The sequence below is a fragment of the Amblyomma maculatum genome, chromosome 4 (assembly GCF_055883805.1).
Source record: "Amblyomma maculatum isolate TAMU_Amacu chromosome 4, ASM5588380v1, whole genome shotgun sequence".
Classification (NCBI taxonomy): Eukaryota; Metazoa; Arthropoda; class Arachnida; order Ixodida; family Ixodidae; genus Amblyomma; species Amblyomma maculatum.
The window spans coordinates 35378476-35394406 of NC_139347.1; the positions used below are offsets into that span (position 1 = coordinate 35378476).

The 15931-nt window shown below is 46.2% G+C and overlaps 1 protein-coding gene across 1 annotated transcript in view; it reads left to right on the top strand.

Annotated features, from left to right (window-relative positions):
* The first annotated feature begins 4023 nt into the window (after positions 1-4023).
* LOC146190683 (immunomodulatory peroxidase-like) overlaps positions 4024-15931 on the top strand; it is a 153136-nt gene continuing 141228 nt past the window's right edge. The window contains exon 1 of the mRNA XM_084601066.1: positions 4024-4202. The gene's annotated coding sequence lies outside the window, so the exon portion shown is untranslated. The remainder of the gene's footprint in view (positions 4203-15931) is intronic.

The following is a 15931-nucleotide window of genomic DNA, read 5'->3' on the forward strand; positions in this document are numbered from 1 at the left end:
GCTCAAGGGGCTGGGAACTTTGAAGAACAAGATAGGAATGAAAGCAAGAGGGTCAGAAGAAAAGGAAAGAATACCTGCTGTGGGCATTCATGCGCCAACGTGGGATGGCATATGTGCACACACGACTTGAAGTCCGAGCAACGCCTAGTTTACCTACTTATATTGCAAGTTGTGCATATACGCATATACGCATAAACGAATGCTTGAATTTAGAGCATGAACCAGTTTGAAAATGAAGATATATCCGATGTCGATATATGGATGATGGTCAGATTTTTCTGTTGCACGTGAAAAGTGCTATATGGATGAAGCACTCTGTAATGTTAACTATAATGGTTGTGAAGTTTAATGGCGCGAAGGCTTACTTTGGGCAAATACCTTTGTGGCATATGTTTTTTAAATGACAAGTTGGAGACTAAGACTCATTTTCTCAGCATTTAAGGCCAGAGAAGACTACCATCAGGTCAGTAAAACAGCTGTGCCCATTGTATCCGCGATGGTTACCCAGCGCTAGTAGAAATCTCACCTCGCACCCCCAGTATACGAAATGTATACTCAGGCCATTAGGCCACCGCTGCAGTTCAGAAATGTAAAGTGACGATGTTAGCCTGGAGGCTACTCGGGATGACGATACTGAACAACATGCATCTCTGGAAGGGCATATACGGCACCTATCCTCGTTCAGAACGTGCTAGGGCATAAAAACAAACCAACAAAAATATACGAATGGTCCAGTCGGGAACTCAGTCTGCAGCTTTTAGAAACCAGGGCTATAACGCATGTTTAGTGAAAGGGTTCACGTACTGGCGCAAAAAGAAACGAGGCAGGCAGAGAACAAGACGCGAGGCAAAACTTTGTCCTACATCCCTTTTGCTGAGCTTATTCATTTTTTTTTTTTTTTGGAGTCATTCTAGTTGGCGTTTCGTTTATTTTTGCTATTATTATTATCTCCTGTCGCTGCAACGTTTTTCTAAAGTACACAACGTGACGCTCTAGTTATAAAACAATCTGGAGAAAACGCACCGTACTTCTTTCTTTTCGCTCCTTAAGCGCCAACTATTAACATTTTTTTTTTTTTTTTAAACAGCAGCTATGAAAGGTATGCCAAGAAGTGGCAACCCATTTTACGCGTGCAGCCATGCACAAAAAACAAGCTCGAGGCGGCAACCATTATTATCATGCGTAGTATAGCATTCAGGGCCTTGTAAAGAGCGCACGTGTTCTACTGTAACGCCGCTGCCGCTGCAACGGAGGAACTTATTTACGCATGGGTGCATAGCCGTTCACGGCCCGAATTCTACCGGGCTGCGTAGTTTTCTATTTTCACGGCTAACGCTGCGCTTTTCTCTTGCGTCCGCGCTGCCGGAATTGGCCGAAAACGAAGAAAAGCGACCGGAAAGAAGCCCAGCTTCCGAAAGTAATCGGCCGGAAAGGACTGAACGCGTCATTAACTTGGGGGCGTTGTTCCGAGGCGAGGAGATATTAATTCGCATTTGCTCCTTTCGCTGGATGTCTTTTCGTTTTCTGCCCCAAAAGTGGTCCTCACTTGCAGCCTCCTTGAGTTCCCATATATAAATATATAAATGATCATATGATGAACATATATGGGTTCCATATATTGCTCCAATACTTACTGGATTTCTGGAGCGACTCAAATAAACAGTAGGGACAAAAGCGACTGGAACACGATGGCAGAATAAATCACGAGACGCTGGGAATCGTAATAGGTTGTCTATTGACCTAGTCTTAGTCTAAAATTGCTTTCTTTGAGCATGAAGAATCTGCGTGCCCAACGATAATATTTGTTGAAGCTCTGGAGTGATTTAGTTTCACACCGCGCTCCTTCAGAACACCGGGTTATTTGTTTGTGATAGTCGTATTCGCTATTGTAGCTGATCACTATAATCTATCATGTTTTTAATAAAGGGGTGCAGCCCAGTTGCGAATACCTCCTGCAGGAACAACTCAAAGCAATTTTTTTCCTCTCATAAGTCATGAGTTGTGATAAGATCAAATTCCTGCTGTTTACAAAGCTTGCAAACAACACCAATTTCTTTTTACAAAGGCTTTCGACCAGTTCTCGGTGATATTACGATTTCTCGGTACGCTGTACGTGTAGCCCAGACTCCAGCCTGGCTTTGCAAACCAGCTTCATTCTTACCCGCCGTTGTCATTGCGCTGCGGACACACGATTCGAAGAACCAATCCTTTTGTTCAAAGGCCGAGTGAGCGACGACCCCTTTTCTATTGCGGATGTCTCGAGGGTCTCAAAGTTCAAAGGTCCTGCTCGCAGCCTAAATTCCACTCAAATTTGAGGGCGCAAAAATGCCGTGGCCCTGGCTGCGGACGGCGCAGTGCGCTAATCTGCCCACTTATCGCTAGCCTCATGGCGTGACTGAACTTAGAGAGCTCGCTCTTCCGTTCGTTAGCGTTTCGCGTCCTTTCTCCTCCTTTCCCATTATTTCGCCTTTCGTTCTTCCTCCACATCGTGACGTAATGCGTTCCGTCACGCACAAAAGACGAGCACGCATGCGTTCACCGCGTCCTTTGCGTGAAGCGCGTGCACGGGGTAACGTGGAAGAAAGAGCGGACGCATAAAGACAAAAGCGAAACAAAGAGCCATCGCGGAGTGTGTTGCATTGTACTTTGCACGCTCTCTGTTCGGTAAGCCTCGCCGCATTCGAAACGGCGGAGGCAGATGGCCGATTGTTCACAGCAGGACGAACGTTCGGGTCTTTAGCACTCCCACGGGGTGGGCGGGCTACGAGGAACAGGTGCGCGCCAAGGATGGCGGAATGCACGAAGAGATGAATCGAAGAGTGCGCCCTCGACTCCCATTGCGAGCTTTTACAAAGTAAAGCGCATAGGGCACCGCTATGCTGTGCGGACCGCGAACGGTGTTTTTGTCTTTCAATCCTAACAACAACGCTGACAATGTAGAGTAGGCATAGTTGCACCGAGAACACAGGCTACTGCCAAACATGTGCGCACGCGTTTTGTAGCGTAAAGCAACACTACGCGGGTCGGAGCAGAGTTTCGCGCGAGTGTGCACGCCCGTTATGCGCATGCGCGAGAGCCGCGCCTAATTGCGAAGAAGAACGCTCGGTGGCCGCAGCTAATGCTTTTGCTACATATACGGTTCAACAGCGCTGAACCCTTCTAATTTTTTGCACGAAGCGTCAAGAGCTAGATCGAACCCCCCCCCCCCCCCCCCCCCCCCTCCCATCCCAGCCCTCTTCCCGAAAACATCCTGTCTCTGTCTCGCAACTAAGAACTGAGAGAAGCAGTGCCGAGGGAAAGAAGCATTTGGTTTCGTTTCAAAACTGTGACGCAACGATCATTTGTGTACCATTCCTGGTGCTGTCATTCCATTTAGCGCCCCATTTAGCACTAATTTTCTAGTCATGTCGGAGTGTAGTTTGCGATAGGGCTTCGAACGGACGACATATGCGCCTCTGACAAGTGTAGGTGTCCGCATAGAAATGCGACACTGCGCCTTCCTTCCCCCAATAACCAACCCAAACAAAAATATAGAAGTATGGAGCGGAATGAAAAGGAGGTGTCAGAGGCGCTTCACGTCTACTCTCAGTTCGGAAGTTCAGCGCATCCCCCTGTTCTTTTTTTCCTCTTACGAACAGCGTGCACACGAACGTTTTATTTTTAGGCCCCATAAATAGCGTTTTTCGCACGCATATTTCTCATCACGGGTGCCAAAGACGACGTAAAATCTAACTCCAGCACTCGTCACGCAGTGTTCAAACTTTGCCATGCATCTGCGCATGCGCAGGTCTGTGAAACCGCATAAAGGCCGGTTCGCAGGTACAGAAGTGAAGGGCGGGAAACCACTGAAGTATTCGTATTCTTTTGTCTAAATATATAAGCTTCCGCATCACGTATCGTCACTGCTTTTCCGTTTTCTCTTTCCTTTCCCTTCTTCAATGCCCTTTCACGCCGCACACGGCAGGACAGCGTGTAACAAGCGCAAGTCTTACGACGTCGGCCCGCCTCAACTCGGACTTGGTGCATGTTGAAGCCATTGTGAGCTGTGTCGAATTCCGAGCGCGGAAAAGGGTTCCACATAACGGTATACCACGGGTGCCTTCACGTGCTGCAACTGAGTACACCGACTGCCTCAAAGGAAAGGGGGGAGGACCAAGGCAAGGGCGGTGAGCAACGAGCCAGGAGAAAGAATAGCGTCGGCTGTGCGTCGTTTTCTGCTCTCGTGGTTTCGGCGCCAGCCGCATTAATGGCTCCGTTTCAGTTCAGTGTTTACTGTCGGCGAGAACCGCGTGCCACGATTTGCATACAATTGGTAATAAGCTCTGCTTACCAGCAGCGACGGCGGCTCCCCGCGCGCTCCACATGTATATGTGGCGTGCTTCTTGTCACGTGGGCGCCGGGGCCGTTGTCGGCCAAAATGAACAGCCGTTGATCACATACGATTTCGCCGATATATTTTGTTTTTATTTGCGCGAACAATGTAGCGAAACTGATATCGATGAGAGCTGCCGCCTAGCTAATGTCGTATTTAAAGATTCAGATATAATCATTATGCAACGGCTTTCGAAAACGAATCAAACAGCTGAGAGCAACGTGTCCGTTACTGATGTGTCCAAGTAGGCCTGCTAAACCTATAAGTATGCTAGAAACATTAGCTCTCGAAAGAACATGTGTGAAACGACTGTCATTGTCGCATTGGGACCTTGGAAAGTTGCATTCTAGCAGGTCTTGCTACGTCCCGCTGGGAATGACCTTTGTTCAGGCACCAAAGAAAAGTACTGCAGTTCTAGAAGGCATCATTAATTAAAGTCAGGAAGCGTCGCCCTCGGCAGGGTTTCTTTTGTTGCGTTTGAACATACGTGCGGCGTTTTTAAATGCTTCATTGTAGTGGCCTGGCTGCAGGGTCAAGGCGTCGTATAATACGTGCCTAGCTTCGCGATCAGTGCCCGCAAGCTGAAGCATACACCGTAGGGGCTGGATTTTGCGGTTTCGTTTTTCTCGAAAATTCGGAGGACGGCGGACAATTTTCGGTGTTTATTTCAGAGTGCAAGTATCGGTTGTTTTCGGCGATTGTTAGTTTCGAATAATGAAATATCGAGTTCTTTGGTTATTGAATGCGCAATCCTTGGTGGTCCCTTAAGTCTGCTTTATCGTTTCTGTCAGCTTGAGCTCTTTGTTTACCGCTAATTATCGTCAAAATAATAATCCTTGAATGGTAGTATAAGGAAGTACTTGCATTAATAATAAAAAAAAAGAAAAGATAAAGAAAAGTATATGAGAAAGCCGGCAGTCAAAGTACAGGTACAAGCTCGCTTTTCTGAACTAGGATTGTGGGGTTGATGCGTAGGATTGAGCGACAAGGCATACACTTTGTCTGCTTGTTAGTGGCATCAGTGCAAGTTCCGCTCAATCCTCGCGACAGCCAGAATTAACATCACACTTCTTCGTGACGCGCTCATGCACGGATCGTTTCAGTATCCTATATGCAGTTGAGAAACTTACTTGACTTTCTAGTTGCTGGTGATAGTTGTCCCTGCTCATTACCAGTGATTGTGCGAACGTCAGCATAGACCGAGGACACCTAAATGAAAGTAAGTTTTTTTTTTTTTTTTTTTCGTGCGTTCATTAAATGTTCAGGGTCACGTTAAGTGAAGGGAAAGAAAGAGAGACCAGAAAGAGAGCGTGAGCCCTTTACTTAGTCCTCAAAATAAACCGCCGATGTAAAGACTGCGGCTCCAATATATATATATATATATATATATATATATATATATATATATGTATATATATCAAAAGAGGATTGGGTTGACTCCCTTGTGTGAGAACGGTGGCCACTATAATTATCACGAAATTATAATGGAATGGCGAGAGATGTGCATGTTGCGTACAACAAGGAGATTAGGAGGTGCTCACAGTGCTGGGAAAGCAGTCACCCGACATTTCGGAATTTTTTCTTCGGCCAAGCAGGGGTCGCGAAAAAAAAAAAAAATACTCCACGGCCTCCTTACCGACCGAGTAGCGACTCCGAGGTTCAGTCAGCGGACTTCTTCCGCAACCAAACCACGCGGTCCCCTGCACGCTGGCTGCTTTACACATGGACGTGATCTGGAAGAAGGCACGAACGGAGCGAAGCACTATTGCTGCCAGCGTCTATCCATTGTTTCTCGATCCCTTCACGAAGGTAGCGACCGCGTACGACTGCCGGGCTCACGGCGTCATTTCTACCGGTCACTGCAGGCACGCAACGGTGACGATAGCGGCGTGCATGCTTATGAGCTGCTCATGCCGGCCCCGAGAGATACAGATATGCGCAACTATACAGGCTACCATCACGCTGAGGGGGCACGTATACCACCTAACGTACGAGCAGTCCAAACCTCAAAGGCTTCCCCATGCAAGCGCGCTCGCACGGGGAAGTAAGAGAACCGGACCGCACACAGAAACCAGGCGTAGCCGGGCAGTTAGGTACAGGGATCAGTACAGAAGACTTGTCGTGTCTCCCATCAACCTGCCAACACCGGACGGGAAACTTGGCCGCCGTTCCTGGAAGTCGAGACGCGATGCGTGCCTGTACCACGCCTTCTATCTATTTCTGACGTGCTGCACTTTCGGTTAGTTTCGTTGAGCCCATCGCCTGACATCCTAAACCATGAAAGCTCTGGAAGCTGCACACAACAAAGGAAGTAAATAGTGCGCGCAGCTAACAACGGGTTCTAAATTATATGTTTTAGCCGTGGTTTGACGCGGTTAATTCGGTGAGAATCTGTCATACAGTTCTGCACTTGCTACGGTTGTGTATGTTGTTAACGTTAGACAAGCAAGGTATATAAGTTATATTCTCTCTTTCTGGTAATGATTACACTGATGGTTATCTTAGATGAGGCCTCAAACAGCTCCTCACTGTAAAAATAACAAAAAACAAAAAAGGCGGCAGAGACGATCAGACTGCTTACGTGTAAAAACGGAAAAATGTCTTTTAATCGCTCGGGTGAAGTAATTTCGAGTGACGTTTTCGACATGTATTGAAGTTCTTTATCCTCGTATCGCATTCCGTTTTTTATGTATAATTGTATAATGGGGCAAGTAAGGTTGTGGCCTTAAACGGTAGCGGTTTAGCATAGTTAAAGTGACCACGACGAGCGAAAGCTATTTGCGCACAGATGGAAGTTTGTGGAGACGACGACTTGCAACGCACAGCGCGAGAGTGTGCTGAAGTTTAACACGCCGGGCAATTAGCTGCAGCAATAGCTACCAGGTCCCGTACTTGATTACTATAGAGGAATTCCTTAGTTCAAACTCAGCTTCAACGGTTCCCTTCTCCCCCTTGAGTTTGGCAAAGGCTTCGCAAAAACATTCGTGGTTTTGTTTGACCTATCAATGACGTAAATAAAGCCTTGGCACTAAAATGTGCCGGGTCAAATATTCTGCGGAAGGGTATTTCGGATTTGACAGCAGGTCCAAAAAATATCAAGAATTTAACCCATGTCTGGGAACGGTAATTTCCTTGGCCTACACAGCTCACTAGAAGAAAAGAATCGAGCAAAGAAATTCTAGCCCCGCATTCACCGCCCTTCTCTACCCACTGTTTCACTTGTACATGAAAAAAGTTTTTTAGCGACAAAGTGCAACCAATGCAAGAACAGAAAACAAAGGTCGAATTAAAGAAAGGTTGGTTGGTTGGTTGATTGGCTGGTTTGTGGGGTTTAACGCCCCAAAGCGACTCAGGCTATGGAGACGCCGTAGCGGAGGACTCCGGAAATTTCGACCACCTGGGGTTTTTTAACGTGCACTGACATCGCACAGCACACGGGCACCTTGCCTTTCGCCTCCATCGAAAAACGGCCGCCGAGGCCGGGATTCGATCCCACGTCCTTGGGAACAGTAGTCGAGTGCCGTAACCACTGCGGCACCCCGGCGGGGCAAATTAAAGAAAGGAACAAAACGTCGCGCTGGCTTCCTCTCCCGCACCACAGTTACATAGAGCTGAATGAGAGGTCCTGTCCTTAGACCTCACTTTATATGCATAGCCTCAATCGCTTTCGGACGTTAAGCACCATAAACCAAACCATACCAAACCAAGCTATAATAATAATAATAATAATAATAATAATAATAATAATAATAATAATAATAATAATAATAATAATAATAATAATAATAATAATAATAATTGGTTCACAGGAAGGGAAAGGCGCAGTATCTGTCACACTTTCACTGTGGACACCTGAACCGCGCCGTAAGGGAAGGGAGGAAGGTGGGAGTGAAAGTGGAAAGAGAGAAAGGGGAGCCGTAGTGGAAGGCTACGGAGTAATTTCGACCACCTGGGGATCTTTAACGTGCGCTGACATCGCACTGCACACGGACGCCACTTCGTTTCGCTTCCATCGAAACGCAGCCGCCGTGGTCGGGCTCGAGCCCGGGAACTCCGGCACCGTAGTCGGGCGTCTTACCACTGCACCACCCCGGCGGGGCCCAAACCAAACTAACTCTATATTTTTTTCTGTCTTAGTCTGCCTGCTATACCAGTGGTAGAGGCTGGTGCAATTTATCTTCCATTCCTTTCAATAGTGTGAACATGCTCTTTATCTTCTATTGCGATAAAATTACTCTCACAACTGTCGGCAGTGAGCAGGTCCGTTGCCGGAAGTTGCAACACCAATCAACGACATAGCTCTCCTCATGCACTAAAAGAGCGAAACAAGATGGTCTCAGTGTATGCGGATAGAATACGCAATGATCAGTTGATTTCTATTCCATGCGTGTTGTGCTCTTTCTCGAGATCTCCAATGCCGCGAGAAAAGCGATTGCGCGTTGCCAATGCTTAAAGAAGCCACACTCATCGGGTCTTTGTGTCCGGCAGCGCCACAGATAGACTCTTAACGGACCCTCAGACAAGGCGACAGCGGGTGTAGAGGGACGCGAGGGTTTGTCCTGGACGGAGATCCAGTCTTACCGCCTATTGTTTTTTCTAGAAATTGGGACGGCCCTTTTTCATTCTTGGCGTCCGGTGTAGCGCAAAAGGTGCCCCTGAAAGGCTTTGCATATATGTGCTAGCAGAAAGTGCTTATCTCAACCATTAGGTTTGGCACTCGCAGTGCACGGATCGTTAAATAACCCGGCCTGGTTTACAATAACAGCTGAGAGCAACTGTCGAGAACCTAGGTCGAAAGCGAACGTGAATTGCGAGACTTGCAAACTCACATAAATTATATCCGAAAACGTTCGTTAAGAGGCTACACAAAATGTGCGCAATTTTTCGGGTGCATTCGGGCGGAGTGCAGACAGATCAGCTCTGGTCTGGGCACAAAGATATAGCCATCTGCATCTGCACCCGAAGGAATGTTGAGAAGATAGATATGAAAGAATTCGCGATACATCACGATACCTGCAATTTGAGTGAATAGGGCTAAAGTTGCGTGATGAACGCTAAGCAACAAAGTAATATGCATAGGCCAGGACACATGGACAGTGGGAGGCAAGTGGACAGCAGGACATATAAGCTACAGGCACGTGTCCAGAAAAATAAAAAATAACGATGTCCAAACAAAATTTTGCCCTTGCATTTCCAGCTAAATCAAAGTAAAGTAACTGTGCTATTTTTCTTGTTTGTATTTACGATAGAAAAGTACATTTAACCTGCTGTCAGTATAACAAGGGAATCCCTAAATCCGCCCCACAATATATTTGAACACAACGGGCGCAAATGTACTTCTTGCAGTTCCGATCACTTGGATCCTAATTAAAACTATATCTTCGCTGCAGCTTCCCATCTTTCTTTCTCCTGCAGCGGACTAGAACAGAGATGAAAAAAAAAAAAAAAACCCGAAGATACTTTTGCATAAATTATGCCTGCAAAGCCGAAACTCAGCACAACGAGCTTAGCGGCCATAAATAAAGCTTTATTGTCAACAGCCCGCACTTAGCAACCGCGGCTTTCATGGCGGAAGATGCACATAAAAGCAGCGTCGGGTTAGCGTTGAGTGAACTGGCTAAGTTTTGTGTGAAATTACTACGAAGCACTTTTACAAAATAGGACGAGAGGATACAGGGGGCAATTGTGTTGAGCGATAGTTTGGTTACGTTTAATTTCGCACGGACCTGAGTCCGTTTTCAATATGTGTGGACATGTTTAAGCTGCTTCTCACGCCATGCTCTTTGTGTTTCGATGTACGGATGGTCACATGCCCATGATTAAAAACTGTGAGGCAGCAAACGAAATCGGAGTAAGAAATTCCACGTCCACAAGAGCAATAGTAAGGAAGACAAAAAAAAAAAAAGCATTTGTTGCAACTTCAATTTCGGCATCTGATTTCTACTCTACATATTTCCTCCATGAAAAAAAAAAAAATCCCTATAGCAAAGTATCCGTGCCTGTCCTAACTGCAGAACAAAGTGGCCCTGAAAGGCATGCCGAGCTTTAGGCTGCTGCAGCAATAGCAAAAGTGGGCATCTCCGACAGCGAAAGTGAAGTGCATTTCATGTCTGCCGTGATTGGTCACGCTGCAAAATCTAGAGCTGTTATTACCTCGTCATTTCGGACAGTTTCTCGACTTCTATTCTTGATTTTTTATTTTTATTCCTGTTACGAGTCCCTCCGGGCATCAGACGTCAGTCAACTCGGGCGACCTATCGACGGAGTCGCTCTCTGGCTGACAAAGATGCTTAGAACAAAGACTAAATTAGACCATGTCAGCCAGACGGGGCCAAGAGAGTATGCCTGCGTTACTCCATCTTTGTGTGTTGATTTCAATGTCAATCTTAGGGCGGTAATTTTGAGGGACTCTCGACTAAGTCGGCTCATCGTGTTTTCGGCCTGCGATAAGACGTGGGCGAGTCCGTTTGAGACGTAAATTTGATATGCAGAGGCTGCCTCCCGCAGCTAATTTGGAAAATTAGCCGTTGAATTCCTCGTTATGGGGGCCTTTAATTAATTAATTCATTTATTGAGTATCAGAATGTGAACGAGCTCTTAAATGCTTTTATTTTGGGCACAATTGCTGTCTCAGTTGCTGGTAATTCGGTATTTTATAGCTTCTGCTACCCTGAGTCGGAAACTTCAGTTCATTAACTCGCTTCATCTTTGAAAGCTGTTAAATAGCAGAAGAAACTAACACCGAGCCGACGAGTTCCAGTCGACCAAGGTTGACCAACTATCTTAACAGCATGCTTATTATTTGTCCTTCTCCGACGTGGCTTACATTTACTCAAGTTTAGTTTATTATCTCTAATACAAACCAAGTGACCATGTCCTATGAGTAAGCGTGCAGGTGCCCCACAATATTTCATATTGCTAATAGATGTGTGAAACGGGATAGCTTTGCAAAAATACTTTTACAAAATCCATTTTATAACGCCGGACAAAGAAAGGAATATACAGAATCGTCATTTGTTCCCATTGTTTTTGTTGCGAGAAGAAACACTACAAGTTGGGTGCCACGAAGCATAGACCGTGAATCTAAATCACGAAATCGAATTCACAAATTATGTGATTAATATCATATACCACGACATCATTATTAGCTGCACGATGAAGAGAGGAGGGAAGATAGCATTTTTTTTTTTTTTTTTTTTTTACAGAACAAAGCGCAGTGAGCAAGGACTCAGCGCAAGCCTGTGAAAGCTCTACTCCTGTTCACTTTGCTTTTCATTAATAGGTACAGTAGCAGTTCCAGAAATATCTGCACAGCTGCCCATCGCTGCGCGGCAAAACCAAAATTCAAATCAAATCAAATCATCAAATCAGTTTATTCAAACATCCTATGATGCTTAGGGGCACGGACAAAAAGCCCTCGATGGGCTTGACGAGGTCCGTGCCCCCTACAAGGCATACAGTGGACAGCGTTTGATGCGTCAATAGCAGAAATACACTAGCAGGACGCAGCTGCTCATAAACAGAAAATCATAAAGAAGGATACAAATATGATACGAATAACAATGACAAATTTTTAGGTTATGGAACATGACAGATATGATGAACGAAAATTGCATGGCACTGGAAAACACAGCTGAAATGAGTACATATGACATGGTCAAACAAAGAAACTAACAATATTACTATATGTATTTGTGCAAAAAAATAATACGCAGATCCTTGAATGATTTGTCAGTGACGTCTGTGCCATCTTCTCCGGAAAGCTCCGGAATTGGTTGGAGGCACTTGCATCTCTCTTAAGAGCGCTAAGGAAAGCCTTACCTGCGACTTTTTTTGCGCTTATTTAACTGCTGTTGTTTCACTCATTTCCACATTTATTTTCTCTTTTTTCCCTTCCTTGCTCCTCTTTCACTTTTTATTTCCCCCTCTTTTTTCTTACTCTTTCTAATTCTTTCTCTTCGATGTTTTTCTCTTCTTTTACTGTTTTTTTTTCTTTCTCTTTTACTATTTTTTTCCCTCTTTTACTTTTGACTGACTTTTCCATTTAGTAACGCAATGACGAGACCTGACATTAAAGCTTTGCAATATTTTTGCACGTTTTTTGCACAATTTTGACGTCCGTGGCTATTTGAGACCTGACATTAAAGCTTTGCAATATTTTTGCACGTTTTTTGCACAATTCTGACGTCCGTGGCTATTTGACGTCCGCACATTTTATCGGCGTCGTTTGCTATTTCGACCTCGAATGGACGTTTTTGCCTCTAATTAAATAACTAATTACTCCACCTCAACGAAATCTTGCATACGGACATATTTGTTCCCACTCTACCTCATACAACTACTATCTTATTCATCAATCAATTAATTTTTCGACAATGGCGGTGTGACACCCTCCTCGGACGTCAAACCCTGTACACATGCATGAGCATATAATATCTTTCGCCTTAAAAATCTGCTTGTTAACTTTGTTTACGCCACGGTAAACACCTCGTGCTAAGAACCTGCTACTTTCATGGTGGACAGTAATATAAGTGCGCAACAAAGACGAGACAAAGAGGAGAAGTGGACAACGAAGACGACATCGCTTCTGCGCCGTCGTTGTCCACTTCTCATCTTTGTCTCGTCTTTGTTGCGCACTTATATTACTGTCCATCATGGTTCACCAACTCGCCCAATCAGCCGTTCTTCTACTTTCATGGGATTCACTATGCATTTCCGAATAACCACGGCTACAGCGGAGACTAAAAGCAAGGACGAGGGCTATATAACAGCAGCTTTCTTGTGAAAAAAAAAAAAAAAATGTGAAAAAAAGAAACGGGGGGGGGGGGGGGGGGATATCTGATGTCACCTTACTGATACTCAGTCTCCACCATGTTCGAAGGCCGCTGTGCGGCCTCCGTCTGCACCACTGCTTCGAACACAATGCTTCTACTTTTCACTCCCCTTCAGCGTTTTCTGTCACGCTGCGAGCGTTGCCAGAACAGCACAGCGAGCCCCGTCCGTGTGCCCCAACGTCCCCATTCGAAAGGGCATTCGCGAAACACGCTATCTGTCTCGGCTCGCAACGCAGCCGGCCCTGTCCTCGAGGACGCTATTCCTTTCCTACATACAGCACCGTGGTCTGAGCCAACGAGATAGCGATTTAGCGGCAGTCTGTGCAACCAATCACGCGAGTAATTAGTGTCGCGCCACTAATGCGCAACCCTCCGCCAGTTTCGGCGCGTGTCCATGGACGAACTCCTGGCCGCCGTTACGAACTGCTGCTGACCTTAAGCCACTAATTAAGCCGGATAATGAAAGGTCGGCGGACCGACGGCAGAAAAAAAAAATAATAAGAGGAGAAATTCGACGCAGTTAACGTTTCATTATAAGGTACTCTTCATTGCTCGTATTTGCGACGTGTGTCACGTCATATCGGTCTGTGCTTCAATGTTCTCTTTTGAAAGTGCCAAGGCCATTTTGTAGTCAGTGCTTTTGTATTCGCAGCACTAGAAAATTATGCAATACAGTTCATAAGCTCCAAGAGATGTCTAGAGCTGAAATGCAGTTAGCCTTTCTAATTTCAATTTAAAGGAAAGAAAGCATAAGAAAGTGAACCAATTATTATTATTATTGTTTTGCTTGTGAAGCAATATAGGATATTCTATGTAGATAGTGACAGAACGTCCTAATTTTTGTTATCGCTCGAGCATCGATTTCGTTTAGCGCACTGGACCATTTCGCGCGGAATAGCTGTTGGTTTTGCTATGTGAGCGCCAGTCGCTATATAGATTAGGCCCCACCCTCTCGGGCGTTCTTTCCAGCCGTATTCTAGAACCGTACACAAGAAGGAACCACAAAGATATGAGTGAGTTCTCTCGTAGATTACGTGAACGTGGAAAGCAAACCTATACGAATAGTTTTTGTTTTGTTTCTTTCCAAGTCGCAGCCTCGAAACGAATCACATTTAATGGCCCGTTCCTTTCGCCGGAAACGTTCGTTCGAAAGACTTAGACAGGGTGTGTCTCTCTAAGAACCGCTACAGAGTCTACGACCGCGCACACCTCTTTTGTATACTTCTCTTTCACGTGTTTCGCGCTCCGAGCACAAGGTACAAGCGAGGCACGGACCGCAAGATAACAAACCGTGGCACCACAACCAAGCAGCTGCTGCTAGGCTCTTGTTTATTTATTGTTTCCCCAGCGTGTCGACCAACACGCGCGATACGCGTACGGATCACGCCTAACTCGCGCATATGCACACATGTGTACACACGTATACCCGCGCAACGCGTTGCAAGATAAACCATCGCTTCGACGCCCGACTGCTGAGAGCGAATATTTGGTTCAAGTACAAAGCCTCGCTGGCCAGCCGCCCCATTCTCCCGGTTTTGTTTCTCTCTATGCCTTATTCACTCTTTTTTTTTTTATTTTCATTATATGCCTTTTTAAGCGGGCTCCTTGAAACAAAACAGACACTCGAGGAAGGGCGCGTGAGCTACCAGCGGTTAGCGTTTCGTGCCCCGGCACCGCGAGAAGGGAAGAAAAATTCCGCCGCCCTCATGAAACGCGCATTGTTCTGGCCGCGCGTGCGCGCCGCGCCACCGCCGTTTTCACCATCCGTGCCTGCGATATATCCCGCGCCAAACTACTTGGAAGTGGCACGAGCGTGTGTGCCACGGCCGCTCGGCCAGCCAGTCCAACACGATAGCCCGCGGTCATTGTCCACTTTCTGAGCAAACAACGCAGCAGATCGCGTGCGCGCCCGAGTACACGTATACGTCAGCCCGCGAGCGCGCGCTTTTCTCCAATGAGTCTGAACAGCGAGCACCCCTCTCTCCCCCCGCAAGGGCTCACTTTCCAAGTGAGCGTGTAGCCATGTAGAGAATGTAACGGTAGCGAATGAAAGATCGCCACCGACAGCTGACCGGGTACTTATTCCAAGAGCCAGGGCCGTGCTACGTACTTAGTGTATGTATACATCGATGTTTTGAGGACGGTTTCGAAACCCAATCGCCTCTTTTTCGAAGGCAAAATAACCTCGCTTTCGTAAACTTTCTGGGCATGTCTGTCGTGGCCAATATGTCCTCGAAACACGTGCCCTCCCGCCCTGTTTACGGTGTGCTTATGATTCTTTTAAAGACATCTTACGGAATGCGTGCGCAGTGTATGAATATCAACGGGAAGGAAGAAAAGTGAAATGGGATAGGCATTTTAACCTTGACCGCTCTCTGCCTCCACTCGTTGCTGTCGATATCACTTTGCGAACAGCATCGTCTCAATCCGTGCCAGGTGTCTGACACGCTCGGTTGGTACGACTTTTGCTAAGCACCTGTACGGCTTCGAATATTTCAACGTTCGTTTCGTATACATCGTATACACAACAGGAAAGCCGTTCGCGTAAATTCGCTGTTCTGTTGCAACATGTAACAAGCCTGGCATGTTTCTAGTTAAGGGGTAATTCCTCTATTTTCGTTAGTTTTATCTATCCTGTGGAAATATAGTGGTCTGTGAATTGGCCACATCGACGAGGTTGAAAATCTGTAGAGATTTCGTACGCAAGCCCACTGTCCAATGCCGA